Below are 9,884 nucleotides of genomic sequence, written 5' to 3'. Positions count from 1 at the left end.
GGAATAGCCCGGTGTTAGAGCGGAGGGAAAGGGGGATGAGGAATATCCCAGTGTTAGAGGAGCGGAGGGAGAGGGGGATGAGGTATAGCCCAGTGTTAGAGGAGCGGAGGGCGAGGGGGATGAGGAATAGCCCAGTGTTAGAGCGGAGGGAGAGGGGGATGAGGAATAGCCCAGTGTTAGAGGAGCGGAGGGCGAGGGGGATGAGGTATAGCCCAGTGTTAGAGTGTGGTAAACCTCTGTTAACCTGTACATGCCTGTGTGGCAAACCACTGTTAACTCTGTACAAGTCCAGGCATGTCTCAGCCACTGGCTCCACGCCTAAGCCTGGGTATAAAGGTGACTCACCACCCTTCCCCCGGGAGCTCTTAGGATGGATTCACTCGCAAAGGCATGCTCTAGTTCTTAGTCAATAAAAGCCTACTTTATTTAAGTCCATCTCGTAGCCTTTGGTATTGTTGATAGCGCATCATAGAGCAGAGGGAGAGGGCGATGAGGAATAGCCCAGTGTTAGAGCGGAGGGAGAGGGGGATGAGAAATAGCCCAGTGTTAGAGGAGCAGACGGAGAGGGGGATGAGGAATAGCCCAGTGTTAGTGCGGAGGGAGAGGGGGATGAGAAATAGCCCAGTGTTAGAGCGGAGGGAGAGGGGGATGAGGAATAGCCCAGTGTTAAAGCGGTGGGAGAGGGCGATGAGGAATAGCCCAGTGTTACAGGAGCGGAGGGAGAGGGGGATGAGGAATAGCCCAGTGTTAGAGGAGCGGAGGGAGAGGCGGTTGAGGAATAGCCCGGTGTTAGAGCAGAGGGAGAGGGGGAGGAGGAACAGCCCAGTGTTAGAGCGGAGGGAGAGGGGGATGAGGAATAGCCCAGTGTTAGAGGAGCGGAGGGAGAGGGGGATGAGGAATAGCCCAGTGTATGAGCGGAGGGAGAGGGGGATGAGGAATAGCCCAGTGTTAGAGCGGAGGGAGAGGGGGATGAGGAATAGCCCAGTGTTAGAGCGGTGGGAGAGGGCGATGAGGAATAGCCCTGTGTTAGAGCGGAGGGAGAGGGGGATGAGGAATAGCCCATTGTTAGAGCGGAGGGAGAGGGGGATGAGGAATAGCCCAGTGTCAGAGCAGAGGGAGAGGGGGAGGAGGAACAGCCCAGTGTTAGAGCGGTGGGAGAGGGCGATGAGGAATAGCCCAGTGTTAGAGCGGAGGGAGAGGGGGATGAGGAATAGCCCAGTGTTAGAGCGGAGGGAGAGGGGGATGAGGAATAGCCCAGTGTTAGAGGAGCGGAGCGAGAGGGGGATGAGGAATAGCCCAGTGTTAGAGAAGCAGAGGGAGAGTGCGATGAGGAATAGCCCAGTGTTAGAGCGGAGGGAGCGGGGGATGAGGAATAGCCTAGTGTTAGAGCGGCGGGAAAGGGGGATGAGGAATAGGCCAGTGTTACAGAAGCGGAGCGAGAGGGGAATGAGGAATTGCCCAGTGTTAGAGGAGCGGAGGGAGAGGGGGATGAGGAATAGCCCAGTGTTACAGCGGATGGAGAGGGGGATGAGGAATAGCCCAGTGTTAGAGCGGAGGGAGAGGGCGATGAGGAATAGCCCAGTGTTAGAGCGGAGGGAGAGGGGGATGAGAAGTAGCCCAGTCTTAGAGGAGCAGATGGAGAGGGGGATGAGGAATAGCCCAGTGTTAGTGCGGAGGGAGAGGGGGATGAGAAATAGCCCAGTGTTAGAGCGGAGGGAGAGGGGGATGAGGAATAGCCCAGTGTTAAAGCGGTGGGAGAGGGCGATGAGGAAAAGCCCAGTGTTACAGGAGCGGAGGGAGAGGGGAATGAGGAATAGCCCAGTGTTAGAGGAGCGGAGGGAGAGGCGGTTGAGGAATAGCCCGGTGTTAGAGCAGAGGGAGAGGGGGAGGAGGAACAGCCCAGTGTTAGAGCGGAGGGAGAGGGGGATGAGGAATAGCCCAGTGTTAGAGGAGCGGAGGGAGAGGGGGATGAGGAATAGCCCAGTGTTAGAGCGGAGGGAGAGGGGGATGAGGAATAGCCCAGTGTTAGAGCGGAGGGATAGGGGGATGAGGAATAGCCCAGTGTTAGAGCGGTGGGAGAGGGCGATGAGGAATAGCCCAGTGTTAGAGCAGAGGGAGCGGGGGCTGAGGAATAGCCCATTGTTAGAGCGGAGTGAGAGGGGGATGAGGAATAGCCTAGTGTTAGAGCAGAGGGAGAGGGGGAGGAGGAACAGCCCAGTGTTAGAGCGGTGGGAGAGGGCGATGAGGAATAGCCCAGTGTTAGAGCGGAGGGAGAGGGGGATGAGGAATAGCCCAGTGTTAGAGCGGAGGGAGGGGGGGATGAGGAATAGCCCAGTGTTAGAGGAGCAGAGGGAGAGGGGGATGAGGAATAGCCCAGTGTTAGAGCGGAGGGAGCGGGGGATGAGGAATAGCCTAGTGTTAGAGTGGAGGGAAAGGGGGATGAGGAATAGGCCAGTGTTACAGAAGCGGAGCGAGAGGGGAATGAGGAATTGCCCAGTGTTAGAGGAGCGGAGGGAGAGGTGGATGAGGAATAGCCCAATGTTACAGCGGATGGAGAGGGGGATGAGGAATAGCCCAGTGTTAGAGCGGAGGGAGCGGGGAATTAGGAATGTCCCATTGTTAGAGCGGAGGGAGAGGGGGATGAGGTATAGCTCAGAGTTAGAGGAGCGGAGGGAGAGGGTGATGAGGAATAGCCCAGTGTTAGAGCGATGGGAGAGGGGGCTGAGGAAGAGCCCAGTGTTAGAGGAGCGCTGGGCGAGGGGGCTGAGGTATTGCCCAGTGTTAGAGCGGAGGGAGAGGGCGATGAGTAATAGCCCAGTGTTAGAGCAGAGGGAGAGGGGGATGAGGAATAGCCCAGTGTTAGGGGAGCGCTGGGAGAGGGGGATAAGGAATAGCCCAGTATTAGAGCAGAGGGAGAGGGGGATGAGGAATAGCCCAGTGTTGGAGCAGTGGGAGAGGGGGATGAGGAATAGACCAGTGTTAGAGCGGAGGGAGAGGGGAATGAGGAATAGCCCAATGTCAGAGGAGCGAAGGGAGAGGGGTATGAGGAATATCCCAGTTTTAGAGGAGAGGGGGTGAGGAATAGCCCAGTGTTAGAGCAGAGGGAGAGGGGGATGAGGAATAGCCCTTTGTTAGAGCGGTGGGAGAGGGGGATGAGGAATAGCCCAGTGTTAGAGCGGAGGGAGAGGGGGATGAGGAATAGCCCAGTGTTAGAGCAGAGGGAGAGGGCGATGAGGAATAGACCAGTGTTAGAGCGGAGGGAGAGGGGGATGAGGAATAGACCAGTGTTAGAGCGGAGGGAGAGGGGGATGGGGAATAGTCCAGTGTTAGAGGTGCGGGTGATGAGGAATAGCCCAGTGTTAGAGCGGTGGGAGAGGGGGATGAGGAATAGCACAGTGTTAGAGGAGCGGAGGGAGAGGGGGATGAGGAATAGCCCAGTGTTAGAGCGGAGGGAGAAGTGGTTGAGGAATAGCCCAGTGTTAGAGGAGCAGATGCAGAGGGGCATGAGGAATAGCCCAGTGTTAGAGCGGAGGGAAAGGGGGATGAGGAATAGCCCAGTGTTAGAGGAGTGGAGGGAGAGGGGGATGAGGAATAGCCCAGTGTTAGAGCGGAGGGAGAGGGGGATGAGGAAAAGCCCAGTGTTAGAGCGGAGGGAGAGGGCGATGAGGAATAGCCCAGTGTTAGAGGAGCGGAGGGAGATTGGGATGAGGAATAGCGCAGTGTTAGAGCGGAGGGAGAGGGGGATGAGGAATAGCCCAGTGTTAGAGCAGAGGGAGAGGGGGATGAGGAATAGCCCAGTGTTAGAGCGGAGGGAGAGGTGGATGAGGAATAGTCAATTGTTAGAGAGGAGGGAGAGGGGGATGAGTAATAGCCCAGTGTTAGAGGAGCGGTGGGTGAGGGGGATGAGGAATAGCCCAGTGTTAGAGCGGATGGAGAGGGCGATGAGGAATAGCCCAGTGTTACAGCGGAGGGAGAGTGGGATGAGGAATAGCCCAGTGTTAGAGGAGCCGAGGGAGAGGGGATGAGGAATAGCCCAGTGTTGGAGCGGAGGGAGAGGGGGATGAGGAATAGCCCAGTGTTAGAGCGGAGGGAGAGGTGGATGAGGAATAGTCAATTGTTAGAGAGGAGGGAGAGGGGGATGAGTAATAGCCCAGTGTTAGAGGAGCGGTGGGTGAGGGGGATGAGGAATAGCCCAGTGTTAGAGCGGATGGAGAGGGCGATGAGGAATAGCCCAGTGTTACAGAGGAGGGAGAGTGGGATGAGGAATAGCCCAGTGTTAGAGGAGCCGAGGGAGAGGGGATGAGGAATAGCCCAGTGTTGGAGCGGAGGGAGAGGGGGATGAGGAATAGCCCAGTGTTAGAGGAGCAGAGGGAGAGGGCGATGAGGAATAGCCCTGTGTTAGAGCGGAGGGAGAGGGGTATGAGGAATATCCCAGTTGTCGAGGAGAGGGGGATAAGGAATAGCCCAGTGTTAGAGCGGAGGGAGAGGGAGATGAGGAATAGCCCAGTGTTAGAGCGGTGGGAGAGGGGGATGAGGAATAGCCCAGTGTTAGAGCAGAGGGAGAGGGGGATGAGGAATAGCCCAGTGTTAGAACAGAGGGAGCGGGGAATGAGGAATAGCCCAGTGTTAGAGGTGCGGAGGGAGAGGGGGATGGGGAATACTCCAGTGTTAGAGGAGAGGGGGATGAGGAATATCCCAGTGTTAGAGCGGAGGGAGAGGGAGATGAGGAATAGCCCAGTGTTAGAGCGGATGGAGAGGGCGATGAGGAATAGCCCAGTGTTAGAGCGGAGGGAGAGGGGGATGAGGAATAGCCCAGTGTTAGAGGAGCGGAGGGAGAGGGGATGAGGAATAGCCCAGTGTTAGAGCCGAGGGAGAGGGTGATGAGGAATAGCCCAGTGTTAGAGTGGAGAGAGAGGACGATGAGGAATAGCCCAGTGTTAGAGCAGCGGAGGGAAAGGGGGATGAGGAATAGCCCAGTGTTAGAGTGGAGAGAGAGGACGATGAGGAATAGCCCAGTGTTAGTACGGAGGGAGAGGGGGATGAGGAATATCCCAGCGTTAGAGCGGTGGGAGAGGGGGATGAGGAATAGCCCAGTGATAGAGCGCAGGTTGAAGGGGATGAGGAATAGCCCAGTGTAAGAGGAGCAGAGGGAGAGGGGGATGAGGAATAGCCCAGTGTTAGAGCGGTGGGAGAGGGGGATGAGGAATAGCCCAGTGTTAGAGCGGTGGGAGAGGGGGATGAGGAATAGCCCAGTGTTAGAGCGGAGGGAGAGGGGGATGAGGAATAGCCCAGTGTTAGAGCGGTGGGAGAGGGGGATGAGGAATAGCCCAGTGTTAGAGCGGAGGGAGAGGGGGATGAGGAATAGCCCAGTGTTAGAGCGGAGGGAGAGGGGGATGAGGAATAGCCCAGTGTTAGAGCGGAGGGAGAAGTGGATGAGGAATAGCCCAGTGTTAGAGGAGCAGATGCAGAGGGGCATGAGGAATAGCCCAGTGTTAGAGCGGAGGGAAAGGGGGATGAGGAATAGCCCAGTGTTAGAGCGGAGGGAGAGGGGGATGAGGAAAAGCGCAGTGTTAGAGCGGAGGGAGAGGGCGATGAGGAATAGCCCAGTGTTAGAGGAGCGGAGGGAGAGGGGGATGAGGAATAGCCCAGTGTTAGAGCGGAGGGAGAGGGGGATGAGGAATAGCCCAGTGTTAGAGCAGAGGGAGAGGGGGCTGAGGAATATCCCAGTTTTAGAGGAGAGGGCGATGTGGAATAGCCCAGTGTTAGAGCGGAGGGAGAAGGGGATGAGGAATAGCCCAGTATTAGAGCGGAGGGAGAGGGCGATGAGGAATAGCCCAGTGTTAGAGGAGCGGAGGGAGATTGGGATGAGGAATAGCGCAGTGTTAGAGGAGTGGAGGGAGAGGGGGATGAGGAATAGCCCAGTGTTAGAGCGGAGGGAGAGGGGGATGAGGAAAAGCCCAGTGTTAGAGCGGAGGGAGAGGGCGATGAGGAATAGCCCAGTGTTAGAGGAGCGGAGGGAGATTGGGATGAGGAATAGCGCAGTGTTAGAGCGGAGGGAGAGGGGGATGAGGAATAGCCCAGTGTTAGAGCAGAGGGAGAGGGGGATGAGGAATAGCCCAGTGTTAGAGCGGAGGGAGAGGTGGATGAGGAATAGTCAATTGTTAGAGAGGAGGGAGAGGGGGATGAGTAATAGCCCAGTGTTAGAGGAGCGGTGGGTGAGGGGGATGAGGAATAGCCCAGTGTTAGAGCGGATGGAGAGGGCGATGAGGAATAGCCCAGTGTTACAGCAGAGGGAGAGTGGATGAGGAATAGCCCAGTGTTAGAGGAGCCGAGGGAGAGGGGATGAGGAATAGCCCAGTGTTGGAGCGGAGGGAGAGGGGGATGAGGAATAGCCCAGTGTTAGAGCGGAGGGAGAGGTGGATGAGGAATAGTCAATTGTTAGAGAGGAGGGAGAGGGGGATGAGTAATAGCCCAGTGTTAGAGGAGCGGTGGGTGAGGGGGATGAGGAATAGCCCAGTGTTGGAGCGGAGGGAGAGGGGGATGAGGAATAGCCCAGTGTTAGAGCAGAGGGAGAGGGCGATGAGGAATAGACCAGTGTTAGAGCGGAGGGAGAGGGGGATGAGGAATAGACCAGTGTTAGAGCGGAGGGAGAGGGGGATGAGGAATAGACCAGTGTTAGAGCGGAGGGAGAGGGGGATGAGGAATAGTCCAGTGTTAGAGCGGTGGGAGAGGGGGATGAGGAATAGCACAGTGTTAGCGGAGCGGAGGGAGAGGGGGATGAGGAATAGCCCAGTGTTAGAGCGGAGGGAGAAGTGGATGAGGAATAGCCCAGTGTTAGAGGAGCAGATGCAGAGGGGCATGAGGAATAGCCCAGTGTTAGAGCGGAGGGAAAGGGGGATGAGGAATATCCCAGTGTTAGAGGAGCGGAGGGAGAGGGGGATGAGGAATAGCCCAGTGTTAGAGCGGAGGGAGAGGGGGATGAGGAAAAGCCCAGTGTTAGAGCGGAGGGAGAGGGCGATGAGGAATAGCCCAGTGTTAGAGGAGCGGAGGGAGAGGGGGATGAGGAATAGCCCAGTGTTAGAGCGGAGGGAGAGGGGGATGAGGAATAGCCCAGTGTTAGAGCAGAGGGAGAGGGGGATGAGGAATAGCCCAGTGTTAGCGCGGAGGGAGAGGTGGATGAGGAATAGTCAATTGTTAGAGAGGAGGGAGAGGGGGATGAGTAATAGCCCAGTGTTAGAGGAGCGGTGGGTGAGGGGGATGAGGAATAGCCCAGTGTTAGAGCGGATGGAGAGGGCGATGAGGAATAGCCCAGTGTTACAGCGGAGGGAGAGTGGGATGAGGAATAGCCCAGTGTTAGAGGAGCCGAGGGAGAGGGGATGAGGAATAGCCCAGTGTTGGAGCGGAGGGAGAGGGGGATGAGGAATAGCCCAGTGTTAGAGGAGCAGAGGGAGAGGGCGATGAGGAATAGCCCTGTGTTAGAGCGGAGGGAGAGGGGGATGAGGAATAGCCCATTGTTAGAGGAGCGGCGGGAGAGGGGTATGAGGAATATCCCAGTTATAGAGGAGAGGGGGATAAGGAATAGCCCAGTGTTAGAGCGGAGGGAGAGGGAGATGAGGAATAGCCCAGTGTTAGAGCGGTGGGAGAGGGGGATGAGGAATAGCCCAGTGTTAGAGCAGAGGGAGAGGGGGATGAGGAATAGCCCAGTGTTAGAACAGAGGGAGCGGGGAATGAGGAATAGCCCAGTGTTAGAGGTGCGGAGGGAGAGGGGGATGGGGAATACTCCAGTGTTAGAGGAGAGGGGGATGAGGAATATCCCAGTGTTAGAGCGGAGGGAGAGGGAGATGAGGAATAGCCCAGTGTTAGAGCAGTGGGAGAGGGGGATGAGGAATAGCCCAGTGTTAGAGCGGAGGGAGAGGGGGATGAGGAATAGCCCAGTGTTAGAGCGGAGGGAGAGGGGGATGAGGAATAGCCCAGTGTTAGAGGAGCGGAGGGAGAGGGGATGAGGAATAGCCCAGTGTTAGAGCCGAGGGAGAGGGCGATGAGGAACAGCCCAGTGTTAGTGCGGAGGGAGAGGGGGATGAGGAATAGCCCAGTGTTAGTGCGGAGGGAGAGGGGGATGAGGAACAGCCCAGTGTTAGAGGAGTGGAGGGAGAGGGGATGAGGAATAGCCCAGTGTTAGAGCCGAGGGAGAGGGCGATGAGGAACAGCCCAGTGTTAGAGCGGAGGGAGAGGGGGATGAGGAATAGCCCAGTGTTAGAGCAGAGGGAGAGGGGGATGAGGAATAGCCCAGTGTTAGTGCGGAGGGAGAGGGGGATGAGGAATAGCCCAGTGTTAGAGCGGAGGGAGAGGGGGATGAGGAATAGCCCAGTGTTAGAGCAGAGGGAGAGGGGGATGAGGAATAGCCCAGTGTTAGCGCGGAGGGAGAGGTGGATGAGGAATAGTCAATTGTTAGAGAGGAGGGAGAGGGGGATGAGTAATAGCCCAGTGTTAGAGGAGCGGTGGGTGAGGGGGATGAGGAATAGCCCAGTGTTAGAGCGGATGGAGAGGGCGATGAGGAATAGCCCAGTGTTACAGCGGAGGGAGAGTGGGATGAGGAATAGCCCAGTGTTAGAGGAGCCGAGGGAGAGGGGATGAGGAATAGCCCAGTGTTGGAGCGGAGGGAGAGGGGGATGAGGAATAGCCCAGTGTTAGAGGAGCAGAGGGAGAGGGCGATGAGGAATAGCCCTGTGTTAGAGCGGAGGGAGAGGGGGATGAGGAATAGCCCATTGTTAGAGGAGCGGCGGGAGAGGGGTATGAGGAATATCCCAGTTATAGAGGAGAGGGGGATAAGGAATAGCCCAGTGTTAGAGCGGAGGGAGAGGGAGATGAGGAATAGCCCAGTGTTAGAGCGGTGGGAGAGGGGGATGAGGAATAGCCCAGTGTTAGAGCAGAGGGAGAGGGGGATGAGGAATAGCCCAGTGTTAGAACAGAGGGAGCGGGGAATGAGGAATAGCCCAGTGTTAGAGGTGCGGAGGGAGAGGGGGATGGGGAATACTCCAGTGTTAGAGGAGAGGGGGATGAGGAATATCCCAGTGTTAGAGCGGAGGGAGAGGGAGATGAGGAATAGCCCAGTGTTAGAGCAGTGGGAGAGGGGGATGAGGAATAGCCCAGTGTTAGAGCGGAGGGAGAGGGGGATGAGGAATAGCCCAGTGTTAGAGCGGAGGGAGAGGGGGATGAGGAATAGCCCAGTGTTAGAGGAGCGGAGGGAGAGGGGATGAGGAATAGCCCAGTGTTAGAGCCGAGGGAGAGGGCGATGAGGAACAGCCCAGTGTTAGTGCGGAGGGAGAGGGGGATGAGGAATAGCCCAGTGTTAGTGCGGAGGGAGAGGGGGATGAGGAACAGCCCAGTGTTAGAGGAGCGGAGGGAGAGGGGATGAGGAATAGCCCAGTGTTAGAGCCGAGGGAGAGGGCGATGAGGAACAGCCCAGTGTTAGAGCGGAGGGAGAGGGGGATGAGGAATAGCCCAGTGTTAGAGGAGCGGAGGGAGAGGGGATGAGGAATAGCCCAGTGTTAGAGCGGAGGGAGAGGGGGATGAGGAATAGGCTAGTGTTAGAGCGGATGGAGAGGGCGATGAGGAATAGCCCAGTGTTAGAGCGGAGGGAGAGGGGGATGAGGAATAGCCCAGTGTTAGAGGAGCGGAGGGAGAGGGGATGAGGAATAGCCCAGTGTTAGAGCCGAGGGAGAGGGCGATGAGGAACAGCCCAGTGTTAGTGCGGAGGGAGAGGGGGATGAGGAATAGCCCAGTGTTAGTGCGGAGGGAGAGGGGGATGAGGAATAGCCCAGTGTTAGTGCGGAGGGAGAGGGGGATGAGGAATAGCCCAGTGTTAGTGCGGAGGGAGAGGGGGA

This window comes from Somniosus microcephalus, chromosome 8 (genome assembly GCF_052327205.1).
Source record: "Somniosus microcephalus isolate GS21.2 chromosome 8, FLI_Smic_1.0, whole genome shotgun sequence".
Lineage (NCBI taxonomy): Eukaryota > Metazoa > Chordata > Chondrichthyes > Squaliformes > Somniosidae > Somniosus > Somniosus microcephalus.
Note: the sequence above shows the minus strand (reverse complement) of the source record.